Raw genomic sequence first — 15765 nt, 5'->3', positions numbered from 1 at the left:
AGAAAAACTCTGGGCCCGATTCACAGAACTAACTTAAGACAAAATCCTAAACATACTACCAATTTGGTATTCACAGAAGGCACTTACTCATTTTGGTATTTACAGAAGGCCCTTACTCATTTTGGTATTCACAGAAGGCGCTTTGGGCCAGATGTAAGAAGCCGTTTGCGATTCGCAAACGTCCGAATTCTCAGAATTCCGGCATTTGCGAATCACAAACGGTGTTTTGGTATGTATGAGCCAAATCGCAAAATAAGGAATCGCAAAAATTTTGATTTCTTATTTTGCTCAAGCATTTAAGGAATCACAATTTTGTGATTCCTTTAATGCTATGCATCAAGCATTTTATTTTTGCGAATCCTCATTAAGAAATCGCAAATTACCACCAACTTGAAGTTGGTGGTAATTTGCCAATTCTTTCACAAATGCACTTTTTTGCATTTGTGAAGGTGGCATGTGGCGCACATACATGCCCTTAGGGCATGTATGTGCGCCATATGTACACACATGTAAATTTCAGGGGTGCATCAGGGTGTCCTTATGACACCCTTGCGCCCTTGAAATTATTCTCAATTTGCGATTCTCAAATTGCGAATCGCAAATTGATGATAACTTCACATTCATTCCTGTGGGCCTCCTGGCCCATAGAAATGAATGGGAAATTATTCCTTAATTGCGAATTTGCAAATTACGAATTCGCAAATAAGCAATAATAAGAAATCGCTAAAAATTGAGATTTGTTGAGATACATACCATTTTCCAATTCTCAAATAGCGATTCTCATAAATCGCTATTTGAGAATCGCAAATAGGTATTTTGATACATCTGCCTCTTTCTCATTTTGGTATTCATAGAAGTTAGGAGTCCATACTTTAGGACTCCTAAATGCCATCTGTGAATACCAAAAGTCTTAAAGTTAGGGTTTTTCTCAGTTTAGGAGTAGTAAAGTTCTCATAACTTTAGGACTCCTAAATTGAGAAAAATTCGAACTTTAAGACTTTCCGTATTCACAGAAGGCATGTAGGAGTAATAAAGTTAGGACTCCTAACTTCTGTGAATACCGAAATGAGTAAGCGCCTTCTGTGAATACCAAAATGTGTAAGTGCCTTCTGTAAATACAAAAATGGTAGTAAGTTTAGGATTTTGTCTTAAGTTAGTTCTGTGAATCGAGCTCTCTGTACAGTATAAAAACAGTTCCCAAGTCCAATTTGTGGCAGGCAATCTTTTCGGTAAAGTAACTAATTTCCTCTGAGATTATCAGGCTTTTATATTCCTGAATCAATAGTTTGTATTTCTGCTTTTCATCTGGGACACATCTGGGACATAACTACTTCTTCAGACCCTTTCTTGTTGACGACAACTTTTCTTTAAGTCCCTAAGCTTGGAGTATTCCCAGGGGGACGAGGGACAAGATCTATGATAGTAACCTTAAACGGGACAGTTTATAAGCAACATCCTTAATCCAGTTAGAGTGACTGGAGGCTGCTGCGTTAGCTTCTTGAGTGAAACTGGGTTGAGAAATCTCAAGGTTCCTTATCAGATCCATTCTGTTAACTTTAATCCAGGTCCTAACCAAATTAGCCTGGGTTGTTTGGTTTGATACTACTTTTGTTTGGTTAAGTTTGTTGCTAAACTGCATGAGTGGGAGGATGTCCGCCAACTGTAGCTCAGGAAGTTTAGTAAAAATACCATAGAGTATGTGTCCTGCATAGTGTGTAGGGGAATTCACCAGTTGTTTCAGATCAAAACCCAGAAGATTATCGATGAGTGTTTTTAAGTCATCATTTTCAGGATCATCTAAATGGAAGATCAAGTCCCCTAATACTGTGAAAATGCCAAGTTGCACGCTTCCATCAAGGAAGTAGCTGAGGGCTTCTAAAAAAGTGGCTCTAGGACCTGGGGGTCCATAGACCAGGAGTCCATGAAACTTCGTATTGTGATTTACTTTGTAGCTAAAAAAGAGGGCTTCACAATCAGTAACATTTACCTGGAGGCAGGAAATCTCTAGCAAGTCCTTAGGTAAAGCAGCGACCAGATCTGGAGCGGCACACTCATCAGCCCATGTTTCCGTAAGAAAGGAAATATTAGTGCTATACATTTCAAGGTACTCGGAAAGCTCATATGGATGTTTAATCATTGAATGTGCGTTCAATATAGTACCCTTTCGTTTTTGAAGTTGCGTTAAAGGAGGTATTATGGGAGCTGTCTTACTTACATGGCAAGAGAACTGGCACATATCACAGATTAAAGCTAAAGTGATTTCATGCAGTGCGGGTAACCTTGCTTTTAAATTGGAGTAAACAATCCATTGAATACTTACTCATACATGCCAACATTTTAGGACAGGGACATGGAAGATTTCAAGCAAAAAATCAGGAGAATGAAAATTCCCCATTGACTTCTATTGTAGAAAATGCAATTGCCTGAATCGGGTCTTTTGGCATGTATGCTTGCGAGCCAGACTTCCTTGCGCAGAGTGCAGTTCGGCTACAGCGGGCGCAGACGGGCTTGCTTGTGGGGTGCCCACTGAGCACATCCGCTGCGCGGACATGCTGTCATGTCCCATATATAGGCCGCCAGGAAAATAGGTGGGTCCAATTATAACTCGAAACTGGGGTCCAGCAACACCAGAAGCCTTCGCAGGCTCCCTTGTGGGAGGCTAGATGCCGGCAAATAAAAGAATAATTAAAATACGAGTGTGGAAAGAAATAATAAAATAAAGATATACCAGGTATTGAACCCACAAAAATATGGCGCCCAGTCTACACTGAGCCAGATAGCTCTTGAAATGGCACTGGTGTGCCTACAAGGAACAATCAAAGCAGAACATCCATAAGCTACCAATCTGATTTACCTCACACCAGGAATGCAACTAGATCCAACCTTCATGGGGCTAACACTTCCAGCAAGTGGTGTGGGTCATGAATTTCAAGCAATGTGGGCAGAGGTATCTTTATAGCCAATAAGAGGGAAAGAAGTGACAAACTCTGAAGTTTAAACACATCCAATCTAATTATGATTGAAACATTAGAGTCCATGGTTACCCCTGGATTCCTGAATAGGGTTGAATTGTTTTTCGGGGTCTTGTTTGCTAATGCCATATTGTTTGTGGGTGGTGTTTGATCCTTTTGGCGCATATGAATTTTTCAATTTGTGAGATGTTTATTTTCCTAGCAAGGGATCATCCTTTATGCAGCCTCTTGAGGCAATGCCCTTTTAAGTATGAGTCAAAGTCAAATGGGGTTTCATACGTAAATCTAATGTTTGTACTATCTGCATATCAGGATTAGTTGAGGTTGAAGGAGGAGATTAGGTCTGGTGGAGATCTAAGGCAAGTGTTATAGGGGGTGGAACTGTTGGGCACATTAGTCGTGAGTTGAATGGATGGACCTAAAGGGGTAAAGTGAGATGATGATCTGTCTGATGGAAAAGATGCAATCTGATTCAGTTTGCTCACTGCAATCTAATGTTATCATCATCATCATCATCATATTAATTTGATTTGGTCGAATTAGTCCTATAAAGTGCATAGCAACATCATTGCATAAAACAATCAAGAAAACAAAATACATCTAGACACATAAAAGAATCAATGCAAAATCAGAGGGTGGGTTAGAGCAATCTCAAGTTACAACTCCACTACATTTATGGACTGAACATGATGACAAACAGGGTGAAAAAATGTTGCGCATATTAAGCAAATATATGGTTCACGCAAGAAAATCAGAGTAAAAACAGAGCACACTTAATAGGACCCCGCATTATAGTGGCATAAAACAACAGGTCATGCTTGAATACATTACATTCAAATCCAACGAACATATCGGACATAAATCATACATAGTTAAAACAAGTAGACATAATGTGCAGAATAAACAAGTATAAAAACCATCCAAACTTATCAAGGTTAGGACAATATGATTTTATTCAATCTTCCTAAAATAGTAATACAAAGGCAGCAAATCACAATTAAGTTCATTAAATTCGGAACCAGCTGGGCCACGAGGGCAAATCATCAATCTGTACAAAATAGGCAGATATGTAAACCAACAAATCTATTTGGGGCCAACACAATATATACTTATAAAACTCACCGGGATGATGCTGGTAAAAAAAGAAAACAACAAATGGCTTAAAAAACAAAACATTAAAATCAAAACAATCTAGTCCAGCAGGACGCCGGGCAGTCATAAAAAATCTCGTACAGAAGATAAAGTGCATAATGAATAAGAGATCAAGCAGGACCTGAACCTATGTCAGACACCTTCCACAGCCTCAAAGATGAGGCCAGGAAGCAAGTGACGACATTGGGCACATGAACATCCGAAGTAACTGGAGGTACACAAGAGGGGGCCGTACCTGATTCAGAGATTTCAGCAGCTATAATAAGATTGTCCTTCGAGGAAAATCATAAAAACCACAAAAAATACAAAATGTATAAGATCCTGAGCAGAACAATTATCGCAAGGTCAGGGCATCAGCTTAACATCCTGAATACTGCGTGTTGGACGAGCCAACAACAGATGACATTGGTTGAGCCTGCATCTAGTAAGAAGAAACCGGTGATGACAGTTGGACACATTAAGCAGATATGGTTCAGCAGCAAGCCCTGTTAGGATCAAAATATGTCCTTGCACTGAAGCTTTTCAAGTTCTAACCCCTCTCTCTCTGCTTTCCTCCATGACAGAAAGTGAATTCAGCTCCAGGAGATATCTGCCTCAAGATGTTACAGGGTGAGTCAAACAAGGCAGCTCTACCTAGCTTGACAAAGGTATCTTGTATGTTTGCCAACCATTTGATTGACCTCCACCCTTGGAGCTGCAAACAGTCCATGACTTTCTCCACGTGCAGATGATTCTTGGGTCTCAGCAAAATCATGAGTCACCTGAACAGCAGATGCAGAGCAATAAGGTCCGTCAAATAGGGCAACCACCATTCTCATGGACCGTAACATCATGTGTTGAGGCTAGGACTGCCAAAAGACATCTGCTGAACCCATTCTCCTCCACTTGGAGCTCCCTGGAATCAATGTACCCCCACACGTCACTACTGAATGTAGCCACTGAGAATGATTTTGTCTGGTCGATCTTGGTGAGTGCTCCCAGTGGTTTGCTACAAATTCTAGAAGAAACTGAGAAAACCGCCCCAATAGACCAAGACAAGGCTAGTCGTTTTGATGTTTTCTAAGAGGGCCAGGTATATCGCTCTTGAAAAACACACCTAAGTAAGTATAGGTCTACACACTAGGTTCAGTCATTGATCGCACGTGCCTTAACCTGGGTGAAACCCATAATGGAGTTCTGAGAAAATGGAACCATCCTCTGCCCATGACATGCCCTCTCCAAAATAACCCTTCCCATCAGCTTGACCCTATCAGAGAAAGAGGTCTAAAACAGCTCAGTAAGGGCCCGATGTAGGTAATCCCAGATTACCGATTCTTAAATACCGAATCATACCGATTCGGTATTTAAGAATTGGCAATCGGGATGTAGGTAACTTTACCGATTTAATTACCGAATCGGTATGATTCGGAAAATTACCAAATCGGTATTTACCGATTCGGTAATTGCCATTCATTCCTATGGGCCTCGGTGCCCATAGGAATGAATGTCAATTACCGAATCGGTAAATACTGATTCGGTAATTGGGGGAAACATCGAAGGGTGGCAGGGTGTCACTTTGACACCCTGTTGCACCCCTAAATTGTGCATGGGTGCACATGTTGCAGACATACATGCCCTTCTGCAACATGGCACTGTTCTAAAAGCAAAAAAAATGCTTTTTAAAGGGTTTTCATTATTTACCACCAACTTCTAGTTGGTGGTAAATAACGAATTATTAAACCCCTGTAGCACTCATTACAGTGCTACCTACATGTCAAAATACAGATTCGGTAATTTTACCGAATCGGTATTTTACCGAATCGGTAATATTACCGAATCTGTATTTTAACATGCCCCTACATCCCAAACTCCGAATACCGGTCGATAACGGCCGACATTGGCCGTTACCGACCGGTATTTGCCTCCCTACATCTGGCCCCAGGTCTCTGAAACCCTTTTTTAAATACAGGCATAATAGTAGACCGAGACCAGGAAGACAGGAAACCAAAAAAGGGCTGATAAATTAAACAAACAAGGTCAAATCGGGGCCAAAAGCCCAGGTGACAATTTAATCAAGTCGGAGGGAATCTGATTGGGTTCACAAAGGTAAACTCAGACATGAAGTCTAAGTTTCGACCTGAAAGCTTGGGGCTCAATCCACAAAGGTAAACGTAGACCTGAAGTCTAAGTTTACCTTTGTGGATCAGGCCCAAAGTGTTTGTTGCACTCCTATTGGCTCCTTAGGGTTGTTACCTTATCTAACATGACTGTCCCATTAAAAGGTAATGACGACAGTGTGCAAGAGGAAGACTTGTCAACTATGATGTGAAAGTATTGGCTAAGATTATTTCTCCTTGAGTGGGCAGAGGTATGACTGTGGAAGTATTTTTTTAGAGCTTGCCGATAACGGGTTGTCCTTCATTAAAATGGCTGCTGCATACAGCATAATGACATCTGAGCCTCTTTATGTCTTTACATCCCCATCAGCATTTATGACATGCAGAAGACACACCCACCCTTCCAGGCACAACAATGGATGTGTTTTTTGCTGCAGTCATGGCCTCTGGGTGGATGTCCAAAAAGCCTCCTACCAATATCCACTCCTTCCTTAATAACCCACAGCCTCAGTTCACCCTCCCCAACTGCTCCACAACTAGCTCCCCACGCCACTCTCCTCCAGTAGCAGCCCAGCAGTGTGCTACCCCTATGCAGGCCAATAGATTAAAATGCTGGTCTACATTGTGGCTTTAGGAGAAACAAAAACAGGTCTGGCCACTGGTACCCCACCTCCTTCCTTCACAGCAGCCAGTGTGTGCACTATCAACTAGTAAATCTACAGACTGCCTGTGCCCACCCTCATCACACCTTAACTTGCAGCCCCCACACAACTCTCACTCCAGCCCACAGCCTCAGACGCAGTGCTCCACCCTTAGGTGCTTGCTCCACCTCCAGCAGCTTTCGCCTGCTCTTCCCTCTTGTACCACAGCACCGCTCCCACAAACTAAGACCCCCACAGCCTCAATCCAGTCTCCCTTCCCATTCCATCCCACAGCCTTTTACACCCACCCTGTGGCATCTAGTACTATGGTAAGAGCAGATATTCTGTGGGTGCATTTGTAGACATATGTGCATGTTTACAAGTGTTGAGTCATTGAGTGTGTGCTGTGTGAAACGTGTGCCCATGTAAGTGCTGGATGACAGTGAGTGGTGTGAATGTATGCTTAGCTTTGTGAGTGCTGAGAGGAAGGTGAATCTAAATGAGTGCACGGTGAGTGGGCTGCCCATGTGACAACTGGGTAGCCAGTGTGTCCATTTGAGTGGAGTCGGGCTATGTGAGTAATGGGTGAGCAGAGTGCCATGTGAGTTCAGTGAGTGATGCACCTGTGTAAGTTTAGGGTAAGGAGTGTGCTTTGGAGAGGGGTTCGGGCACTTTATACATTTCTAAAATTAAATTCAATTAAATTGTATTCCTAGATGCTCTAAGTAATTTACTATGTTATTGACGATTAGCAGGTAAAGTTTCAGGTGTAATTTAAATTCGGATTAATGTAATGCCAATAAGTAACTTGAGTTGACAAAATAAATCATCAGATGTTCAAAAGGTCAGCTTGTTGAACATACCTAAACGCACTCTAGAGGTGTGCTAGTCACTGAAGGCCAGACCCAAAGCCTGAGTCATTAAGATTTTTGTAACCTGCAGCCAAAAATGAGCCAAGTCTTCATGTGGCTCCTGCCGCCCAACCCCTTTTGTCAATCACCAAACCGCCTCTCTCTTACTCTAGTGGTTAAATTGTGTAATGTGAAACTAGGATACTTGGGATCAAACCGTTTACTTGTTGACAACATTGTGTGATCCTAGACAATTACCTTATTTCATTGTGCCTTCTTTTCCTTTGTCATCTCATGTGAGTGTACCTTGATGAACTTCAATTTAGGATGTGTGCTCTACAAGAACTTAAAATATGTTTCAATAGATTTTAATGTTGCTCCATATGTTATTAAAACCTTAGTAGGGTTCATATAATAATGTCCTTGCATCTTTGTTCACTAACAGCATCATCATTGGAGAAATTGATGTTTCTAGGTTTATGTTTAGAAACTGTGGGGTAGATTTGCTAAAATCCATGCAACACAACGCAGCAACCAAAGGTGAACTGCATTGAGTGTCAGGGAAGAGCAAGAAAGCACCATATCTCGTAAGTTAGCACTGATGCACATTCAGGCCGCCTAGTGCTACAGACACATCTTTGCACGATAGTGCAAGGCCTTGTGTGTGATGTTTACAATTCTTTTTGCACTGCAAGGGTACCATCCTAGTTCAAAATACAATACCTAAGCAAACTTTTCCCACGTTGGCTGCATGCTGAACAGTGCAGCAGATGCAAGGTGGGAAATGTTTGGAGAAATAAAAAACATTTTCTTTCTTAATGCCCTGCCTCAAAGAGGCAGTATTTTCTTGCCACAAAACTCTCTCTACTATTGCTAGTAGATAGGGCTTTACATGCAAACCATGAAAACATGGAACCCTCATGCACTTCCCTTGGGACATCCTCTTGACAAAAATAAAGTAAAGAAGAGCAACGCACTCCTTTGCATTACCTTCAGGCAACATTGCAGTGCAATACAAGCTTTGTGCTCAAACGTAAATTCTAAATAAACATTTACAAACTCAGCGTGTAATGTTACTGAATCTGCTCTAAGACTTCTAATAAATGTCACTTAATGCAGCAGTTCATTTTAGTGTCCTTAAGTGAAACATTTCCACATTAAAGAAATACACTTTTTGAATGTTGAAGAGTCTGTAGCACATTTTTACACGACGATTTAGATATGGTGTAGAGGGCTTTGTTTGTGTTATAGCGCATAGAGGCAAGCCCAATAATGTTCTGTGTTCTGGCTTAACAGTCCCTATTAATTTTCTGCCTGCTTCACACACTGCAACCAACTAAGGCAGAAGGCTTTAGGGCCTTGACTCTGATTTCCTTTACATACAACAGATCCATGGTACTCAAAGTCCTGCCTGGGGGCCGCATGCAGCCCTCCAGACCTTCAGATGTCCTGCAAAACTAAATTCAGGAACACATTAATGTTTTAATACATCTTGCAATCAATGTGTAAACATATGATAACGTCTATTCAGAATTAAAAGAGTATATTTCATTAACACACAGAAGTGTTACACCTTAGTACATCAAAATAGATAAGTGCATTCAGAAGCATTTTATTTAAAACGGATTGCTTGAAAACTGAGTGTAGAAATATGCAGGCTTTGGCACACTCTGACACAATGCCAATAGTGAACTAAGAGGCAAGTCAGTTGCTACGTCGAACCTTATGAGTGGTCAGGTTTGTTATTATCGATTGACAACATTAGGGTTTATGACATCAGACACAAGAGGTTTGTACAGCAAATATCCTGAACTCATGTATTTAAAGGTGCTCTCGTATCTCATAATGAAGATAAAAGGAAGGGCAAAGTGAAATTAGGCAATTGCCTAGGATCAAACAATTGGATCAAGTGGGGAAGCTGTGATGGATCCTAGGTTTTCCGGTTTCACATTGTGCAATTCTATTTCATTTCAATTCAGTAATCAAGTTACTTCCTTTTCTACATTTGCCTCTCCCCGGCTAGCACGTGTGGATGAAAGGGAAGAGGACTAGTTCTTGGGCAATAATTAATCTGCGTTGATTCAAAAGCAGTGGCTAGGTAATGATTAATGTACCTCGTTATACAAACATGTGAGGATGCTGATATCAGCCTGAGAGTAAACAAGGGGTACAGGGAGGCCCCAAGGAATCATTCCAAAGGCAAGCAATAGTAATCAGCATTTAACGCGTTTCCCATTCTGAATCAACATATCCTAGCCACCCATCCCACGCCTGGACCCCCTGCCTTAATGTCCTTAGTCAGACCCCCTTAGACAGTTCAAGATAAGCGGGAATCACTTGCAACATTTTGCAGCAGTGCACATGATACACAACGGCAAGCAGTGTGGCAATTATACATCATTAAAATGGACAAAAATTACTTAAAATCTTAGAGCATTCTAGTGCTCATGTTCTTGTTCTGCTTTGCTGATTAAAAACAAGTTATCTTAGAACAAACTGCTGTATCTAAGTTATCAGTGTGCAGAGAGAACACTGGTGTATTGGGTAACAGATAGGATCATTTAGCGTTCAGCTGTTCTTCAACCAATTCTAACAAATGTCACTTTTTCGAAAGTTTTGTGGCACATTTCTACATTTTATTAGACGTTTTAAAATTGAGCGGAGGGTCTCACTTCTAGCTTCCCTTTTGCACTATCACTGTAAATAAATCCTGTTTCTCCTTCCTAGCCTACTGCCCTGCAACTTAATAAAAACGGAATTTTCCATTGTACTAACTGTCAACAACAACTATCAGGTAATGTATTTTCATTGCAATTTTCGTCTGCAGTCATAATATAATTCAGTTGTCTACTTACCCTTTGTCCAATTTGCAGTTTCTTGAGGTTTTTAGACTCGATTGGTGGGCTAGGATCCTGCTGGCAGCAGTAATGCTACCATTTAATCCTGCACATTTTTGGATCCTGTTGTATTAAAAATAGACCCCCAACTTAGAAATTAATGGCGGCCCCTCGGTCACTGCTCTGTTTACAGCGACCGATAAATAAACTTCAGGGCTCGTGCAGAGTAGTCACTTCAGCCCTCCTCCAATTGCTCAATCCCTCATGGACCTGCCTCTGTCCTGTTTTGAAATCCAACCTAAAGGTACGGTCAAATCAATGGCTCATTGGCATTCAGACTCTGCATGTTCTGTTTGCCTTAAACTAACAGTGACAAAAGCGACTGTAGGAATCAGGAACCCCTGCAACATAGTCTATTCTCCCTCCTGCACCCTCAGCTTGTCTTGTGACCGCTGGAAAAATTATCGTTGTTGTACCGAATATGGTTAGATGAGGGCACAGGCTCCATATTGTCCCAGTTCTTTTATCTCATGTTATAATCCATTAGGCTAATCATTATATACACACACACACACACACATATATCACAACCCCGCCTCAACTTCCACCAACTGTCAACAAGACTACGCTCTGCCTCCCTTTCACTTGCTCATACTCCCGCATCTAACGAAGCAGTAGTGGAGGACACTCCTTCTCCCACATCACAGCAAAATCCTGGAACAGCCTCCGGACCATCACCTCACTTTTGGAATTCTGAATGGCCCTGAAGATCTGACTGTCCGAATAAGCCTCCGGGACCTGCAAACACGTGTATACCCTACCGGGTGATTAGCTGTGCTTTATAAATCATTATTATATATATATAGGAGGCCCTCATTTATAAATGATCCTTGTCTAACTTTGATGTCAAATTTATTATTGCCGCTTTCAGCATAAGTGCAGTTCACAGTACTTACGAAAGATGTGAAATTTAGGAAAGAAAGGTATGTGCTGGAAGGGTAATCAGATGGGTTACAAGTGCAAGGTTATGGATAATGAGTTAGTCCCTCTATTTTTGTTTTGTCGATTTTAGATCGGCCTTCGATCTTGTTAATAGGACCCTACTATGGAGAAAACTTGTAGATTATGGTATCCCGGGCTCATTACTGATCCTCATCAAACTACTGTACTCTGAAACCTGGGTTCAGGGTGCGGCTCGGTGACGGCCGATCATTATCTAATAAAATACCGGTGACACGTGGTCTCAAGCAGGGTTGTGTCCTTGCACCATTACTTTTTAACTTATTCATAGCCGACCTCTCTGAATCATTGAATGAAGTTAACTCACATCCACCGAGGCTAGCGGGAAAACAAATGTCGAATTTGCTATATGCAGACGACGTGGTGTTGATGAGCCACACAAAAGTAGGACTGCAAAGACTGATTGATCGATCACTCAAGTATTCAAAGGATAACCAAATGGTAATAAATGAGTCAAAAACAAAAATAATGGTAGTCACAAGGAGCAGAAGACAAAAAAATAAATGGATGCTGGGACAAACCCAATTAGAACAAGTTGATAGCTATTGATAGCTATCGGTATCTTGGTGTCCTATTTAACGAGAGCGGAAGTTTTCTCCCCCAAAAGAAGGATATCTCTAGGAAAGCAAATAGCTTGGTTGCCGCATTCAGACCCATACAAAAGAAAGTAACAGCCTTAACATATGGTCCTTTATTAAAAATCATATCTGCCAAACTACTACCAACTCTAACATATGGTGCCGAAGTCCTAAATGGGAAGGATGCGGAGCTAATTAACAATGCAGTGGCAAAAACATATAACATTCTTTTCAACCTACCATGTAACGCATCACAGGCACAAATAAGGCTGGAGTTTGGGATAAATAATCAGCTTTATGCCCGGCAAGGCCAAATTTTAAAAGTATGGAACCGGGTAAAAAATGACCAGGTTAATCAATTGGCACAAACATTATGGAAAGAAGTAAGAAACAATAGGAAACTTCAAGCCTGGGTATACTTAAACAAAGCAAAAGAAGATTTTGGATTAACATCAATTTGGGAAAATACTATCACCCAGGAAAGTTTTAAAAAAACAATTAATAAGCTGGTCATTCATCTATCACTGCTAAAAGATAAAGAACTACTTGTAAAAAGAAAACACTCCTGGCCAATTGTAAACGATTATAAGAAAAAACAAGTCCAGAAATATCTAGAAACTCCTTGGTCTGTCCAAAGTAAGCGAACATTTATTAGTGTGCGCTTTGGTCTATGGCCAGGTTTGTGTCATCTTCCACCGTGGAAGTTAAATGAAGGCAATATGATCTGTAGGTTGTGTAAAGGAGGACAAGAAGATATGTTGCATCTTTTATGTTTGTGTCCTGCGATAGAAGGAGAAAGGAAAGTAATCCTCAGGCGGTTATTCAATGCTAGAGGTGTAAGAACTTGTAGACAAGCACTAATGGCGTGCTTAAGCACGAACGATCTACTAATGAACTCCGCTTTTGTAAAATTTTTATCTATGATTACAAAAGGCCTTAAGGCAAATCTTATTTAGAGTTCAGCTTTTTAGAAGATTAGTAAAATTATCTGTTTATGCTCTTAAACTTTTTATTGTTGAAGCTATTTTTTTTTTTAAAGTGTACTTTTTTGTAAGATTTTAATTAATCAAACAAATAAACTTAAACTTGATAATGAGTTAGTGAAGAATTTATACACCCACAATTAAATGATAAAAGGGTTAGATCCATGTTCATCATCCCACCTGTTATCTGTACCACTGCTGGGTGGTCTACACTGGGACACTGGTTGGCTTAGATGCTTGGCCCAAGCATTCACTGCAGTCATGCATGACAGATTTCTCAGTTTTAATGCTAATTAATTGCGTACTCCTTCATTGATTTAAGCATCTGGAGTGGGTACTTTATTGCTGGTGTTTCAAAATGTTATGAAATCGTACTTGGGTAATGTTGTGTGGTTGCTCTTGTATGTTCATCTAAAGATTTGTCCTCTTGATCTCCCGGTTCCTGCTACCAGCTTTATCATTTTGGCTCTGAGGGACAGTGCTTTCCCCAGGAAGTGAGTGCTTCTCACCACTGCCTCGGAATTCTTGTTTCCAAGAAGGTATTCCACCATGGTCACAATTGTTCTGATGTCGGGATTAATGGATTGTGGTCCATATTTGTCTTTTAATTGACATGTTTGTCTTGCTGGAAAGCAACAAAAGTCAGTGATTTGCTTGTGAAACAGCAGCAAGGGCGTGAATGTGTATCATCAGAAAAACATTATTGCGGCTATTTCAGCCATATCCTCTTATCATCAATTAATAAAATGGAAAAGACAAAGAGATATGTTCCTCAAAATATGAGCCAATGCCAACGTAAGGCAATACAGGGCCTCAAAGATCATTCTTCCTTGGTTATAAAGCAGTCCGACAAAGGGGGAGCCGTAGTGATTTGGCCTAGAGAAAAATACGTAGCTGAAGGCATGAAACATGTGAGTAATGACACATGGTACCGAGCCTTAACGGAAGATCCCACAAAACAGATTCAGGGTTTGATCACTGAAGTCTTAGAGTTTGATAGACAAGAAGGGTTTTTGGGCACGATGGAATTTGTTTTTTTAAAATAAGAAATGTCCTAGAATTCCGGTATTATATCTTTTACCAAAAATCCATAAGAGCTTAGTTAAACCACCGGGGTGACCCATAGTATCAGGTTGTGATTCATGCCTTGAGCCAATATCCAAATACGTGGATTTTTTCCTTAAGCCTTTTCTGAAAGATGTCAGGTCGTATCTTAAAGATACTACGGATTTTTTGACAAAAGTTGAAGGGATAACATTCAACCCATCTACACAAATAATGGCCACGATGGACGTAACGTCCCTGTATACACAGATCCCCCAAGAGGAAGCCTTAGAGGTAATTGAGTTGTATCTAGAGAGGAGAGAGAAACCGCACAGGGTACCTACGTCTTTCATTTTGAGACTCGCTGAAATAGCCTTGAAAAAGAATTACTTTTCATTCAATGATCAGTTTTACATGCAAGTCAAGGGCACTGCCATGGGGTGTCCTTACGCCCCAGAAATGGCAGTGCTCTACATGGCACAATACGAAGAAAAATTTTTGGACAGTGACAACCCTTACTCTGGGAACATCGTCCAGTGGTTGCGCTATATAGATGACGTCTGGCTCCTGTGGCAGGGGAGCCAGACAGATCTGTTGGCGTTCCACGGATGAATTAATGCCAGACACATTGATATTAAGTTTTCAATGGAAGCAAGCACAATCAGAATGACATTTTTGGATGTGGAATTGACCTGTATTGAGGGTGTTTTGAAAGCATCATTATATAAAAAGTCCACTGACAAGAACACCATCCTGCATCATAAAAGCCATCACCCTAGAAATTTGAAGGCAAATTTGCCCTATGGCCAACTATTGCGGATACGCAGAAACTGTACGGAGATAAGTGATTATGATAATCATGCCCAGACATTCTGCGAAGAGATGAAACATAGGGGCTATCCGAAGAAACTTTTAAAGCACTCCTACAAAAGAGCTCGATTCACGCCACGTGAGTGCCTTCTACAAACTAGAGAAAAGAAAGAGCTAGACCGCTTGGTATGTGTGACTACATTCGGACCAGACACACACAAGATGAGACAAGCAGTGCTAAAAAACTGGCATCTCTTAGAAGGGCTTGAATGTCTTTTTCCCCGCCCCATCTTTGCATACAAAAAGAACCAAAGCATAGGCCAACAAATTGTGAGAGCAGATCTTAAAAAACCGAAACCTAAACATGATCTGTTGTCACTCTGGAATATGAAACCGGTGGAGGGCCACCATAGATGCGGAAATTGGGTCACATGTCCAAATACCATTGAAGGGAATGAATTCCAACATCAGGATGTTAAGTGGAAACACTTTGGCTTCTTCAATTGCAGGACAAAACATTTACTATACGTAATTATTTGTCCATGCAAAAAGATCTATATCGGAAAAACAAACCAACAGGTAAACCTACGTATAAGCCAACACAGGTCGCGTATTAAAAATAAGGTACTAACTGCCCCTATGGTTGAGCATTTCGTAGAAAAATCTCACTATGAGAATGATTTCAATAGGTCAGTACTCTTCACAATGAGCAATGTACAGCGCCCTGCTGATGTTGACAAGGTGTTGCTACAGAAGGAAGCATACCTTATCCTTAAGTTTA

General features: G+C 40.9%; 1 protein-coding gene across 2 annotated transcripts in view; it reads right to left on the bottom strand.

Moving 5' to 3' along the window:
- Window positions 1-10755, bottom strand: part of LOC147733979 (adenosine deaminase 2-like) — a 496154-nt gene extending 485399 nt beyond the window's left edge. For both annotated transcript variants that reach the window (XM_086952891.1, XM_086952892.1), the window contains exon 1: window positions 10568-10755. The gene's annotated coding sequence lies outside the window, so the exon portion shown is untranslated. The remainder of the gene's footprint in view (window positions 1-10567) is intronic.
- Between the last annotated feature and the right edge of the window lie 5010 nt (window positions 10756-15765).

The sequence above is a fragment of the Lissotriton vulgaris genome, chromosome 1_2 (assembly GCF_964263255.1).
Source record: "Lissotriton vulgaris chromosome 1_2, aLisVul1.2, whole genome shotgun sequence".
NCBI classification, from domain to species: Eukaryota; Metazoa; Chordata; class Amphibia; order Caudata; family Salamandridae; genus Lissotriton; species Lissotriton vulgaris.
The sequence above is the reverse complement of the archived record's forward strand: the minus strand, read 5'-3'. Positions and strand labels throughout refer to the sequence as shown.